At 41.3% G+C, this 16007-nt stretch overlaps 1 protein-coding gene across 12 annotated transcripts in view; it reads left to right on the top strand.

Moving 5' to 3' along the window:
- TENM4 (teneurin transmembrane protein 4) overlaps positions 1–16007 on the top strand; it is an 892306-nt gene that overhangs the window by 270620 nt on the left and 605679 nt on the right. For all 12 annotated transcript variants that reach the window (XM_067466483.1, XM_067466479.1, XM_067466482.1 and 9 more), the window contains exon 2: positions 3515–3621. The gene's annotated coding sequence lies outside the window, so the exon portion shown is untranslated. The remainder of the gene's footprint in view (positions 1–3514; positions 3622–16007) is intronic.

Below are 16007 nucleotides of genomic sequence, written 5' to 3'. Positions count from 1 at the left end.
AGGTGAAATCTCCTTTCTTTGTAGATTGAAGCCATTGCTACAAGTCCTAGTCTCCAGGGCAGCAGAAAACAAGCTTGCTCCCTCCTCCCTTTGACTTCCCCTCACATATTTATACATGGCTATCATGTCTCCACTCAGCCTTCTCTTCTGCAGGATAAACATGCCCAGGTCTTTCAGCTGCTCCTCATAGGGCTTGTTCTCCAGAACCTTGATCATTTGAGTTGCCCTCCTCTGGACACATTCCAGCTTGTCAACATCTCCCTTCAGTTACGGTGCCTGGAACTGGACACGGTATTCCAGGTGTGGTCTAACCAAGGCAGAATAGAGGGGTAGCATTTCTTCCCTTGCTTTAGACACTATACCACTAGAATTATGTAGTGTGGATGAGCCACAGATCCCAACGGCAGTAGAAAAGTAAAAAAAGACTGTAATATAAGTGGACTGATTAAACCAAGGAAGCCATGACTCTGAGTTTGTAAGTCCTGAACTAGGCAGCTGATAACCAGAGCTATTGGACCTTTCTCATTCATAGGGTCACCATAAGTCCAAGTTGGCTTGATGGCAACTAATGACAGACATGTGCTTTGGGATGTCACTGTGGCCAGAGGTAATCTTTGTGACCCTGTTGTACACATTTGCCATTCTGTTTTATCATTCATCCCAGGAAAGCCTTTTTTTGAGCCAAACCTTTGACCTCGGTGGCGTCCTTCCATCCTGCCCTAGTGTCCTTACTTCATCCTTATTAAGGATAACAAGCAGACCTCTCACTCCCATTATATCTGAGCAAGGAAACTGCTGTTTTCTAAATAAAAAAGAATTCCTCGAGAAAATAAAGAAGGGAGTTTGGATTGATTCAGGAAGACAGGGACACTGTCTCTCATCCTAGGGCAAGCTTAATGCCGAGGCACTCCTAGGTTGTAGAATCTACGGCTTTCTCCTCGAAGGCATGGATGTTCCTCCAGACAGCTGGAGCCTCACATTTAATTCTCCATCAGCTGCTGATGAGTCTCTCCTGCTTTTTTAGAACAAGGTCAAATCCTCCTGCTTGGGCCAACAGCTCTCAGCTTATGCTGATCTCTGCATTTCTCAGTTCGGAAAATGAGGATGATAATGATATCTCACTTTTGACTAGTACAGGTTGAGCACCCCTTATCCAGAATTCTAAAATCCAAAATACTCCTAAACTGTCCATGTGAATGGCTAAGATAGTGACACTTTTGCTTTCTGATGGTTCTCTCTGTACAGATTTGGTTTCATGCAGAAAACGAATAAAATGATACATGAAGTGACCTTCAGGCGATTTGGTTGTGTGTTTCTTCTCCAGGAAAGGAGTCCTTAGTACATCTCTTCCTTCCAACCAATTAATGCATTGATTTTGTATGTGTTTTAACCTCTGTGGGAAAAAGGTCACCAAGAGAAATGGTTGTCACTTTTGGTTAGGGGTGTGAAGAATACTTGATAATCTTTTTTATCCAAAAACCATATCCCAAATGGAAAAGGAGAGCAACCCAAACATCCTTTGCATTTCTAGCCTTTGTTGGGATAAATGTATTTACACCAAAAAGTTATTTCCTCTTTGTGCATTCAAACAAATGAATAAATATAACATCCGCTGCCTTCTGCTAGGAAAATATGTGTTTATCAATGTGTTTATCAATGTGTTTATTGATGTGTTTATCGATGCCCTTTTCTGTATAAAAATTGAACAGTTTGTCATTTTCTATGTAGACCTAGGGACTGTCAAGCCATTACAATGTTAGGGTATCCATTGTGTGATGGTAGCTAGTGAAGCGACTGATATTGGAATGTCCAGTACACACCAGTTGAGGGCCCAGACACTGATTAGGAAGCACCAGAGCACAATAGAAGTACCCAATACACTTCAGAACTGCCCAATGCCAGAAGTACCCAGTGTACGTCGAAAATGTTTGTTGTGCATCAGAGGTACCCAGTGCACATCAGAAATGCCCAGTGCACATCAGCGCTGTCTGCCATACATTCGATTTATCCAGCATGCATCATCTCAATTTGCAATAGAAATGCGTAAAGTAGAAATGCCTGCATTAGAAGTAAATCATAACAGCCTAATGTCCATCAGAAATCTCCAACACCAATTGAAAACATTGTGTGCATCAGACTTATCTAATGTGCACAAGTACCCAGTGTGCAACAGAAGTGTCCAGTTCACATCAGAAGTGCAGAGTGTGCATCTGAAATGCTCATTATATATCATTGTGCATCATAGATTCCTGATATACATCAAAAGTACCCAGTGTACATCAGAATTGCCCAGTGCACACCAAAGCTATCTGACATATGTAAGAAGTATCGAGGGTGCACCAGAAATACCTGATGTGCATTAGAAATTCCTAAAGTGTATTACAAGGAAATATGAATTGTGTAACAGAAGTGTCTAATGAACAACAAAGTACCTCTTGTGCATTGGAAATGCCCAATGTGCATCAGAAATGACTAATGTGCATTAGAAATATCCAGTGAGCATTGGAAGTACCTAGTGCACATCATAATCATCTAATGTGCATCACAGGTGCCTAATTTGCAGCAGAATTCCTGATGTGTATCAAAAATGGCCAGTGTGCATCAGTAGTGCCTAGCACACATCAGAAGTGCCAATGTGCATTGGTACACTTTCGCTGATGCCCAAATGCTGGTGCAATTCATTAGCAAATCTGCAACATAGACTGCATGTAGACTGGGGTGTAGGATTTTGGCCAATTGTTTTATTGGAAAAATGTGTTTACATGAAGAAAAATTTCTAGTATTTTCTCTGAAGGAATCCATACACAGTATGTGTAGCTCTTGTGCAAATGGAATGAAAGGTCTGTAATTCACACAAACACAGATTCTTGCATTTCATAGAATCATAGAATCAAAGAGTTGGAAGAGACCTCATGGGCCATCCAGTCCAACCCCCTGCCAAGAAGCAGGAATATTGCATTCAAATCACCCCTGACAGATGGCCATCCAGCCTCTGTTTAAAAGCTTCCAAAGAAGGAGCCTCCACCACACTCCAGGGCAGAGAGTTCCACTGCTGAACAGCTCTCACAGTCAGGAAGTTCTTCCTCGTGTTCAGATGGAATTTCCTCTCTTGTAGTTTGAAGCCATTGTTCCGTGTCCTAGTCTCCAAGGAAGCAGAAAACAAGCTTGCTCCCTCCTCCCTGTGGCTTCCTCTCACATATTTAAAAACACACACATAGTTTTCATGCAAGTGTTTTCTGTGCAAAAATACAGAACAGTGGTGGTTTGTTGTTGTAGTTTTTTATTTGCAGAAAAAAAAACACATACATCTTCACAACATTTCCCTTGATAAAGGAGAGTGTATCAATAGTGCTCAAAACCTGAATGCAAAACCCAATATTACTGCAGAGTCAGAATTGAAATGCTGAAATTATTCATTTGTTTAAGGGTTGGGGAGGATAATTAAAACTGTAATTGCTTATATCTGGTGTCCAAATGCATACAGTATGACATGATTCTTGGTTTTATTTTTCAGAGAGCTGTCCCATCCTGGCTTTGAAAAAGGAAAATCAAATGATACCAAGAACAGATCTGTGGAATTGAAGGTCACTTCTGTTCCTGAGTCCACTGTAATGGAGTCAGGTATCCAATCCTTTCTTGAATCTGTATTGCATTAGACATTTCTTTACTATGAGGAGCCTTGGATTTAAATGCATATCTGAATAGCGTGGAACTACAGGGGTTTCATTTCAGAGTGCAATGGTTTCGGGGGTTTTTAATATTTCAGAGTGAAATGTTATGGAGATTGCTACTTAGGATCCATTTGCCGTATGAAATGGGAGGCTACCATTTCTAACCAAATACAGTTACCAGTAACCCTTTTGCACTCTATAATTGTAGCATTAAATTCCCACTTCAGCTGACTTGTTTCCATCCAAAGAAATACTAGGATTTGCTGTCTTCCTAATGTTTAGGTGGAATACTTTTTCCTGCATTTTGAATCGACTGCTCTGTGCTCTAGTCTTTAGAGCAACAGAAAATAAGATTCCCCGCTCCTCAATGTGGAATCCTTTCAGGTACTGAAACATGGCTTTCATTTACCCTCCCAACCTTCCCTTCTCCAAGCTAAACATACCCAACTCCCTAAAATGCTCTTCATTGTGACGGCGCGAGTAGCCCCACCTATGTATAGAACTGTTAGTTGCAAGATTTAAACTGTTGTATCATGCTTAATCCTGCCCCTTTTTACCCTGCTTATGTATAGTTGCATGGATTGGTTACTTAAAGCTGTCAATCAGTACTGTTTGGCTCCACCTCTTCCTGCAGGAGGGGAGTGCTTCCTTTCTTTTCATTCTGCCATCAGAGTTCTTACCTTATGGACATGAGTAAGAGACTTGACTCTAAAAGACCCGGATTTAAATTACCTCTTAGCATCAGTTCCGAGGTTTTTTACCCTTGAGACTTGTGCTTCATGTTCAGACCAACCTGAACGACATTGGAAGTCTCAAGAGCCTTCAAACTGGTTCTTTTGACACCAAAGGAAGATCCTGAGTCTTCAAACATAGGCCATCTGAACTGGGGTTGTGGTTTGCTCCGGCATTCATAGCCATTGAGTAAAGAGGAAACTTGGTGAGACTTCTCAGCTTCAAACACCTTGGACCCAGGACTAATTGAGACTGTAACTTATATTTTCCTTTACCCCTCTGAAGTTTCCAGGTTATTGCTTTAAAGAAATGACTCTTTGTGATCAATAAAACTTATTTTGAGTTATTTACAGCATTTTGGGTTTTTGAGAGATCCAGTTTCCTATAGGAAGGCAAGAAGCAATCCCCTGGGAGAAAGACCATGCCTCCTTCATTAAGAAAAATAGCCCCCAGGCGCGACGGCACATTCATAGAGCTTGGCTTCCACATCTTTGATCCTTTTGGATACCCTTCTCAGGACACGTTCTTCTTGAACTGTGGTGCCCAGAACTGGACACATGCTATGCCTCCTTCTTACTCCCTATTTTTAGAAGCCGGATGTAATTGAAAGGCACCATTCTGAGCTAGAAGACCTTTGCATTAGTGATGTCCACCCTTATAATATGCTTTGAACCATGGGCTCTGGATGGAAATGCAAATATTGGCGCAACGGCATCCGGAAGCTGGATGTTGCATGTTAAAGAAACAGTTATTGTGCTTTGTTGATGTTGTTTGTAAAACAAGCTAATGATAATCATTATTTACCTGTTCCTTGTCCTCCCAGCAGTTGTTGTGCTGTGGAGCCATGTATGGGCAATTAGAATTAATGTGAATGGCACTTATAAGCTGAATGCCTAGTTTATTTCCAAATGGGAAGGTCAACGTCATTATCCTTGGAGGATTCAATTACGAAATCCTGTAGAATTGCATTGCTTTACTGCTTTCTTCTGAATCACATCAAGCTCTGCATAAGATGGTTATTTTATACGTCTGTGTTTGTTTTGGAGTTTCGTTTTGTGAGGTTCTCCCCCCCCCTGCCCCCACCCAAACAGAACAAAAGCAAGAGACTTCTGTCATATCACCAATAAAGCTGCTTTCTTAACAAAGAAAATGGGGACATTTCCTAGCCTATTTTGTTGTCCAATTGGTTAGGCATTGATATTTTAAGGATACCGTTGAAACAAGGTCTCTTTTAAAATGGTAAACAGAAGTGTAGAAAGGAACCACATGCAATAATTGCTACAAATTCCTCTTTTAGACAATCAGTGTGAGCAGCAACAGTCTCCTCTTCACCACAGTGGGATTATTTGCTCTAAAAATGTTATCTGTATGCCCAAAAGCACCAGGAAGCACCTGTATTGGAAGCTAAGCAGGGTCAGCCCTGGCTAGTACTTGGATAGGAAATTTTGTTGGGTGCTGAAGGCTATATTTCAGAGGAAGGAATCCTCAAAAGCCAATTTCTTCCTTGACTAAGGGTGCTGGGAAATGTTTATATCTCTGTGTAACTTACGCAAATGTATTTTCTTTATGGATAGGCATTCCATAGCCCTTTGCACCCTATCTAAACTCTACTATAACCCAAGCAGCTATGAAGGCCTGCTTCTATTGTTGGTAGGGAGTAACATAAGGGGGAAGCAACTCAGTCAATGAAGTTGTGTCTGATCTGTGCTCCTAGGAGCAGGAGAAGAAGGTTGCACTCACTCTATGAGTTCACCTTAGAGCAGTGCTTCTCAACCTGGGGTCCCCAGATGTTTTTGGCCTACAACTCCCAGAAATCCCAGCCAGTTTACCAGCTGTAAGGATTTCTGGGAGTTGAAGGCCAAAAACATCTGGGGACCCCAGGTTGAGAAGCACTGCCCTAGAGTCTTCAGCACTACCAGTTAAGATCAGCTGCTGCTTCATTGTCTGAACTGAATCAGTTATTTATTTATTTATCGTGTCATCTGCAACCAGAACATTCTATTACATTTCTAACCGAACAAAACAAACAAACAGATAAAAAAAAGACTACACAAATTTTGCAAACTTGGTAGTTGATTAAATGTCCTTTGACCAGGATCTGGCCACTTGGAGTGCCTCTGGTGTTGCCGCAAGAAGGTCCTCCATCGTGCATGTGGCAGGGCTCAGGTTGCATTGCAGCAGGTGGTCAGTGGTTTGCTCTTCTCCACACTCGCATGTCATGGATTCAACTTTGTAGCCCCATTTCTTAAGATTGGCTCTGCATCTCGTGGTGCCAGAACACAGTCTGTTCAGCGCCTTCCATGTCACCCAATCTTCTGTGTGCCCAGGGGAGAGTCTCTCATCTGGTATCACCCATGGATTGAGGTGCTGGGTTTGAGCCTGCCACTTTTGAACTCTCACTTGCTGAGGTGTTCCAGCAAGTGTCTCTGTAGATCTAAGAAAACTATTTCTTGATTTAAGTGTGATTAACTTACTTTGAGTGTATCTACATTGTACAATGAATATTGTTTGATACCACTAACTGCCATGGCTCAGTGGTATTGAATCCTGGAAGTTGTAGTCTAGCAAGGCCTTAAGCCTTCTTGGCCAAAGGGGGCTGGTAACTAACTAACTAACAACAACAACAACTTTAATTATAACCCATCCTATCTCCCCGTAGGGACTCAGGGTGGTTTCCATTTCCAGAACTCCATCGCATGGATCTACGGCAGTCAAAGTGGTATCAAACTGCATTAAATGTACAATGTAGATGCACCCCTACTGACTCACCAGTCAGGAACTAGTATAAGAATCTAAGTGGGACTAACGGATAGAATCCAAACCATCATCACTACTTACCACCATCATCACTTATTAGACACTATTGCAATCATGCAAAGCAGATTAAAATAAGAGCTATAGTTTGAATAAAACAATCTTGAAGGGTTCATTGCTTGGTCCATTCTAGCTTTCCTTCTGACATATCTTCAATGTTAAGAACATCTAAATATTGAAGAGGAACAGAGTCAAACAGAGCCAAAGTTGTATTGTATCATCAACCAACTGGATCACTTTGCTCTTAGACCAGCCAAAAATTAGAAATGGTGTCCTTTTGGAGAGAGCGGCGAAGATGTTCAGTTCTTGCTTACCTCGAAAGAGGTGTCTTTCCTTCCTTCCTGATGTCTCATGAAATCTGGCCTTATCCTCATGTTACAAGTGAACCAAATGAACAATACTTTCATTTCTTCCTTGAATTTCTCTTTGAGTTCCTTTCTACCATTCCCCTCCCCATCCCCCATAGATTTGCTTCAACTTCAAAGTGAAACTTTCAACTCTCTCTAGATTGGCTTATATGTGACTGCTGTCACTTTTATTTTATAACAAAAATTTGGCGACACCTCAAGAGTCCCAAGGTTTCACTCCTGGGGGCATTATGACATCTCCCAAATCCACAAACAGTGACTTCATGCAAAATCAAACCCATCACTTTTCTGTTTGATCTTCAGTTCTCCCTGATGGGTTTAGACAAAGCTAAGACACAAAAGACCTGATGCAGAAGAATATTTCTGAAGGTAAATGAGGAATTCTGGAGAGAATGTCTTGAGAGATGAAAGTTTGTTTGTTGTAACTCTGAGGTTCAACCTCTCTGAGTCTGTGTTTACTTAATCCATGGCCAGTTCACTGTGTTCCTTAGATTTGAGGCATCAGGGATATATTCTTTGCCTCTGGATATCTCCCAAGAAGGCAGTGTATGTTATGGAAACGTTGTGTACTCTGAGAGTTTCTGGATCCATGTTCATTTGGAGACCATGGTCTCTCATGACATGAGTCTTCATCCTTGATTTAATCCAACATCTCATCTAACTACAGGTTGCAGAGAAGTTTCAAGAATCCTGGATAAGCTGTTTTTCATTGGCCTGTAGAGCTGAAAATAACCCCAAGATATATAGTCCAATAATACAGTCCCTTATCAGTGTAGGATTTTACAGCTAAAGCTTCCCAGTCAGGTGTTCATCTAATCTCATTTGGATGGAGCAACCATTATCGTTCAAAATAGTCCATTCCATTTTTGAACATCTCTTACCATTAAGTTCTTCCTAACAAGTTCATCATAGTTCAGATAAACTCTTTGACTCTTATTAACCTTATTTATTTATTTATTTATTTATTTAGTACACTTGTATACCGCTAATATCTCAGCCTAAATCGGCGACTCATTGCGGTTTACAACACTTAGAAACAACAATATTCAGATTAAAAGCATAAAACACATATACAGTACACAGTATTGGGCCATCAATACAAACCAATGCATCTCTTAATTAAAATCATAATCCAATTTCGTTATCTGTGATTGCCAGTCCTTGATCATGAACTTCATCGCACCTTCTCTTTTATGAGGAAAAAGAAAGAAATTTAGGAGAAAAAGAAAATTCAAAACTATTCAAAATAATCCTCAAAGATATTTTTGGGGCGTTGAAAAACTCTAATGGGAAAATGCCATATTTATTTATTTCATATCAAAAGCATTACATAAATTAGTATAAAACTGATAAAAAAATAGGAGTGCAGGTGGCTAAATATCTTTTGAACAAAAACGGAGAACAGCAACAGCATTATCTGTAGCCTCCAAGAATTCTTCCTCCGTACATGAGGCAGGGCATAGTGGACAAGCATACAGATGTGGAGTTGTCTGTTCTGCTACACAGTCACACAAGGTGTGGGATTCTTTTACGCATGGAATAATGAGAATTCTCACAATTCCGAACTTGTTTGTTGTTCATTCGTTCAGTCGTTTCCAACTCTTCATGACCTCATGGACCAGCCCGTGCCAGAGCTCCCTGTCGGCCGTCACCACCCCCAGCTCTTTCAAGGTCAATCCAGTCACTTCAAGGATGCCATCCATCCATCTCTCCCTTGGTCGGCCCCTCTTCCTTTTTCCTTTCATTTTCCCCAGCATAATTGTCTTCTCTAAGCTTTCCTTTTTAGAACTTACTCTACACAAAATTCACATGTGGTTGTTTTGCTCAGGAACAGCATTTTCTACACAGGAGAGAATATTCCTGCACATAAATATTATTTCTTGCATATAAAAGCTGTTCCCTACACAGAAAAATTCTGTAATTGGGGACTTCCTGTATGCAAAATTGATGTGTGGTAGATCTAAAAAAATACAATTTTCTGTACTGAAAATTGTATTTTTCCCCCACAGAAGATAAATTGGCTGCAAGCAAATTTTACAAAGACTAAGTCCCTAATTACGAATACATAATTATAGTAATATAAAAATTAAACAAAAGTACAGCTAGAGCCCCTGTGATCCAAAAGTTATACGAAATGCATTAAATAAAAATTGTATTAACAAAACTAAATTAAAATGCTATTTAAAACATATTAAAACAGAAGGATAGAAGCATAGCATACCCAAAAAAAACACCCTTCTATCAAACGTCTACCTGAATAAGAGGCAAAGACCTGTCTAAATAAAAACATTTTACCTCTTGGGGAAACCAACCGATCCTTCCACAATTTGGGAGGAGATATTTATTCTGCATCCTCAACAAATGATGGTGATAGAATAGTGAGAACGTCTTCCTTTGAATATCTTTAAAGACTAGCAGGATCATTGCTTTGCATCCCTTTGGCAAGAAAAGTTATTCCCATACTCTAACCTTTTGATGTTTTGGACTTCAACACCCAGAAGCTTGAGCTAACTTAGCCAATGATCAGGAAATCTGGGAGCTGAAATTCAAAATACCTGGAAGGCTAGAGTTTGGGAAGCATTGGGCTAAAGTCAAATATGTAGCACTCCATTCATAATTAACAATTGCACTTTATGTATTGTCGAAGGCGTTCATGGCTGGAATTACTGGGCTGTTGTAAGTTTTTTGGGCTGTATGGCCATGTTCCAGAAGCATTCTCTCCTGACGTTTCATCTGCATCTATGGCACGCATCAAAGAATCATAGAATCAAAGAGTTGGAAGAGACCTCATGGGCCATCCAGTCCAACCCCATTCTGCCAAGAAGCAGGAACATTGCATTCAAATCACCCCTGACAGATGGCCATCCAGCCTCTGTTTAAAAGCTTCCAAAGAAGGAGCCTCCACCACACTCCAGGGCAGAGAGTTCCACTGCTGAACGGCTCTCACAGTCAGGAAGTTCTTCCTCATGTTCAGATAGAATCTCCTCTCTTGTAGTTTGAAGCCACTGTTCTGCGTCCTAGTCTCCAGGGAAGCAGAAAACAAGTTTGCTCCCTCCTCCCTGTGGCTTCCTCTCACATATTTATACATGGCTATCATATCCCCTCTCAGCCTTCTCTTCTTCAGGCTAAACATGCCCAGCTCCTTAAGCCGCTCCTCATAGGGCTTGTTCTCCAGACCTTTTATCATTTTAGTCGCTCTCCTCTGGACACATTCCAGCTTGTCAATATCTCTCTTGAATTGTGGTGCCTAGAATTGGACACAATTGGACACAATTCCTCAGAGGTTGTGAGGTCTTTATGGTTATACTTGTGGAACTCCACTATGTGATGTAATATAATTGACTGGTTGATCTGACATGACAAATAAATACTTGTGGAACTCCACTTAAACAACCATGGACAGAATATATCAGATGCCCACGAGCACTGATGGGTGACATTGACTTTCCAGCCAAGATTTTTCTGACCAACAGGAAATAAACAGATAACCAAGTCGCTATACACATGTTGTGATAAGTTGTTACTTTATCAAATTGTCATCTAGATGAAACTATGATTTAATGTTTGAAGCTTACAAATTGTTGCTGAAATTTCATAGCAAAGATATGAAACGTTCAGCAGAAATGTATACTGAAATGTATACTGAAATTGTATACATTTCAGAAATTGTATACTGTGCACTGTATATTTTGTTGTAAACCGCGTTGAGTCGCCAGTTGGCTGAGAAACGGCGGTATACAAGGACAGTAAATAAATAAATCAATAAATAAATGTGTCCTTTCCTTAAACTGGTATATTTCCGTAATGGGAGCTTGTTCATGCAAAAATGTCAGACATCCTATTTTTCATGCAAAACAGGACTCCAGGATGCTCACAACAGAAAATATTTGTAAAACTTCTGTTTTCTCATCTCCAGGTAGTTTCCAGCAAAGGAACAGGGGCCATGGCTTTGCATATCATATGCTTTGCTTACAAATGGTCAACTGTTCAATCTTTGGCGCATTTACCATACCGAATATATGCTTATAGTACCTTGTGTGTGGTAGACATGCCACAGACTGAACATTTGCAATCAAAACATATGGTATGCAAAGCTATGGCCCCTGTCCCTTCATTGGAAGCTGAGAAAAAGCTCCGAGTCAGGCAAATGAGCAATGTGGTATCACAATTACAGTCTTATACCCCTAGTTACCATTAGATTGGACTATTTCCAATGCACTCTACATGGGGCTGCCCTTGAAGACAGCCCAGAAACTTTAATTGGTCCAGTGAGCGACAGCCAGACTACTAACTGGTGTGAATTGCAGGGAGCAGTCTACCCCCCCCCCCCCCCCCCCCCGTTTGAGGAGCTCCCTTGGCTGCCATTTATCTTCCAGTCCCAATTCAAGGGACAGGTTCTTACCTACAAAGCCCTGAACGGTTTGGAACCCGCCCACCTTCATGACCTCATTTCCTTCTACGAACCTACATGATCCCTTTGATCTTCCGGAGAGGCCCTTCTCTCGCTTCCACCCCCATCACAAGCACGACTTGTGGGAACGAGGGAGAGGGCCTTCTCTATGGTGGCCCCTCAGCTCTGAAACTCGTTCCCCAGAGAAATTAGGCAAGGACCCACCCTTGCAGTCTTCAGGAAGAGCCTAAAAACTTGGCTATTCCAGCGTGCCTTCAATGAATGAACAACAATCTCTGACCTTAACCAAACCCTGCATAAAGTGGCCTTGGATGTGCTTTATTTTATCCTCTAGTGCAGTGTTTCTCAACCTGGGGGTCGGGACCCCGGGGGGGGGGGTCATGAGAGGGTGTCAGAGTGGTCACCAAAGATCATCAGAAAACACAGTATTTTCTGTTGGTCATGGAGGTTCTGTGTGGGGAGTTTGGCCCAATTCGGTCATTGTAGGTGAACTATAAATCCCAGCCACTACAACTCCAAAATGCCAGGGTCTATTTCCCCCAAATTCCACCAGTGTGCATATTTGGGCATATTGAGTTTCCATGTCAAGTTTGGTCCAGATCCATCATTATTTGAGTACACAGTGCTCTCTGGATGTAGATGAACTACAACTCCAAAATACCCACCAAACCCTTCCAGTATTTTCTGTTGGTCATGGGAGTTCTGTGTGCCAAGTTTGGTGCAACTCCATCCTTGGTGGAGTTCAGAATCCTCTTTGCTTGTAGGTGAACTTTAAATCCCAGGACTTACAACTCCCAAATGACAAAATGCACACAACACGCCCGAACCCACCAGTATTCAAATTTGGATGTAGCAGGAATTTGTGCCAAATTTGGTCCAGTGAATGAAGATATCAGATATTTACACTACGATTCATAACAGTAGCAAAATCACAGTTATGAAGTAGCAACGAGAGTAATGTTATGGTTGGGGGTCACCACCACATGAGGAACTGTATTAAGAGGTCGTGGCATTAGGAAGGTTGAAAAACACTGCTCTAGTGCAATTAAACCCCATTGTTTTGCCCCATTTGATCCTCCATCCAGATACACTACATTGCTCATCCCACCCAGTGTTTTTAAGCTTTTTAATCTTTGCAACTGGCCCTGCCCACTGTGTTCAATTATTGCGATTTTATATTGTACTGTGTGTTTTCTTTGTATTGTTTTTTGTATTTTTATTTTTATTATATTTTATTGCTGCATTTTTATGTTGTCTATTTGCATTGTTGTAATTGCTGGGCTTGGCCTCATGTAAGCCACACCGAGTCCCCTTGGGGAGATGGTGGCGGGGTATAAATAAAGTTTATTATTATCATTTAGTTGGAAGCAATTCCAATAGAAGGTAGATTTCAGTCTACTCCACCAACAGGGCCAAATGCCAATGTTTGCTCAGCTAAAATCGGGATTCTAAAGGGCATTGAGAATCAGTGGTTTGAAAAAAAAAATCTTCTCAGTTTAAAGTTCTCAGATAAACCCTGCCCAAAACACATTGCTGATGTGGTGAAGATGGTAGCCACCTCATTCTGTGTGCAAAAGCCGCTTGGACTGTAGATTGACTCTTTTGCCTACTCTGGTGTTGTGAGACTTTTCTCTTTGTCGTTCTGTGCCTTCCAATAAACTCCAACTTATTGAGAGCCAAATTGAGAGCCAAATTGACAAATAAAAAAACATGGTTGTGGCACACAAATGGGACTTTGAAAAAGGAGGCAAAGGGCCTGATTTTGGCAGCCCAAGAACAAGCTATTCGAACTAATGCCATCAAAGCCAGAATTGAAAAGTTGATGACAATTTGGGAGCAGACATTTATTCTGCATCCTCAACAAATGATGGTGGTAGAATAATGAGAAAGTGTTCCTTTGAATATCTTTAAAGACTAGCAGGATCATTGCTTCGCATCCCTTTGGCAAGAAAAGTGATTCCCATACTCTAACCCTCTGGTGTTTTGGACTTCAACACCCAGAAGCTTGAGCTACCTTGGTCAATGATCAGGAATTGATGACAGATCTCAAGTGTTGATGACAGATCCCAAGTGTAGACTCTGCAAGGAAGCAGATGAAACAGTAGATCACATCCTCAGCTGCTGCAAGAAGATTGCGCAGACAGACTACAAGGAGAGACTTAACAACATTGCTCAAATGATTTATTGGAATTTGTGCCACAAATACCATCTGCCTGTGACAAAGAATTGGTGGGATCACAAGCCTGAAAAACTTACAGAAAATGAATACGTCAAACTACTCTGGGACTTCCAAATTCAGATTGACAGAGTTTTGGAGCACAAGACCCCTGATCTCACAATAGTGTTAAAAAACAAAGTATGGATTGTTGATGTTGCAATCCCAGGTGACAGCAGGATTGAAGAGAAACAACTGGAAAAGATGACACAATATGAGGATTTAAAGATTGAACTGCAAAGACTGGCACAAGCCCGTCAAGGTGGTTCCAGTGCTGATTGGTACACTGGGTGCAGTGCCTAAAGACCTTGGCCTGCACTTAAACCCAATCAGCGCTGACAAAATTACCATCTGCCAGCTGCAAAAGGCCACCTTACTGGGATCTGCACGCATTATTCACTGATATATCACAGAGTCCTTTGTTCGATGTGTGATCCAATACAACAACAACAACAATTGCACTGTTCCCTGTAATTTGCAACATCCAAGTTCTTGCTTTATTATGAGCTGTTCAATATATTGTCCATCTGCTGCGGCGTCCTGACTTCATTGCCTCAAATGAATCCAGCCCCTTTTCAGGCATTAAACTGGATTTGTCTGGGACTGAGACATGAAGAACAGGAGCTGCCTGATTCAAAATCCTAATGCAAAAGGAAAATGAGAACTCAGCAACTGAGCTTTAAGTATGAGAAATAGTTTCACCATTCCCAATGGAATGGAATGAGTAGCTTTCATATTTCTGGAGAGCCATTATTTGGAGACCTGTGTTTGAAACCTTCAGTCCCTAGACTCAACGCTGAATTAACCTTTGCACTAAAAATTGTACAAGTAAGAACTCCCCATAAATTGGACCACTCTTGTGGCTTCATTAGATAGCAGATGCCATTCGGTGATGACCTTTACCTGTCCGTTTTCCATAGCAAAAGTGTCCATGTGATGATACCAGGTAGAAAAAGGATGTCTGTGAATTCCAAAAGACTTTCCCAGCTTGTTTCCAACCCTCTCTTCTAGGACATGGCCACTGCTTTTCTTCTGCACCGAAATAAAAGTTTCTTCTTCCCATTGGCAAACCTCCTACATTGACGTCATCTTGTTCCTGCCTTGTTCCTCTGTCCCAAAGTATTTCCACAATTAATAATAATGAGAATAATGAAAATAATAATATTTTATTTATAGACTGACCTATCTCCCCAGGGGGACTCAGGGCATCTATTCTGTTTCTCATCTTACTGATTCTTCTCTGTTCCACCATGAAGATTCAAGGTAACTCTCTTGGCAACATCTATGCACTTATTTATTTATTTATTATTATTTATTTAGAAGTTTTCTATACCGGCCTTCTCACCTCAACGAGGGACTCAGGTCGGTTTACAGTATATAAGAAAGTACAATAATATATAAGTACAACAAAGTGCAAAGTCATTACATATTAAAATAGTACACTAAAGTACAATAAAACATCATCATCACAATTACCTAAGCCAAGTCGTCAATCCAGTCATAGTCATAGTCATACTCGTAGTCACAGTTCATCATAGTTCAGCACAAGGAAGGAGGTTATAGGTTCAGTCCTCAAATGCCACATTCCAGAGCCAGGTCTTTAGTAGTTTCCTGAACGTCAGGAGGGAGGGGGCAGATCTGATCTCTAGTGGGAGGGAGTTCCAAAGCCGGGGAGCCACCACCGAGAAGGCCCTGTCCCTCGTCCCCACCCACCATGATTGCGAGGGTGGTGGGACTGAGAGCAGCCCCCCCCCCCGGAAGATCTTAATAGCCTTGATGGTTCATAGGGGAGAATC

Source organism: Anolis sagrei, chromosome 3, assembly GCF_037176765.1.
Source record: "Anolis sagrei isolate rAnoSag1 chromosome 3, rAnoSag1.mat, whole genome shotgun sequence".
NCBI lineage: Eukaryota > Metazoa > Chordata > Lepidosauria > Squamata > Dactyloidae > Anolis > Anolis sagrei.
The sequence above is the reverse complement of the archived record's forward strand: the minus strand, read 5'-3'. Positions and strand labels throughout refer to the sequence as shown.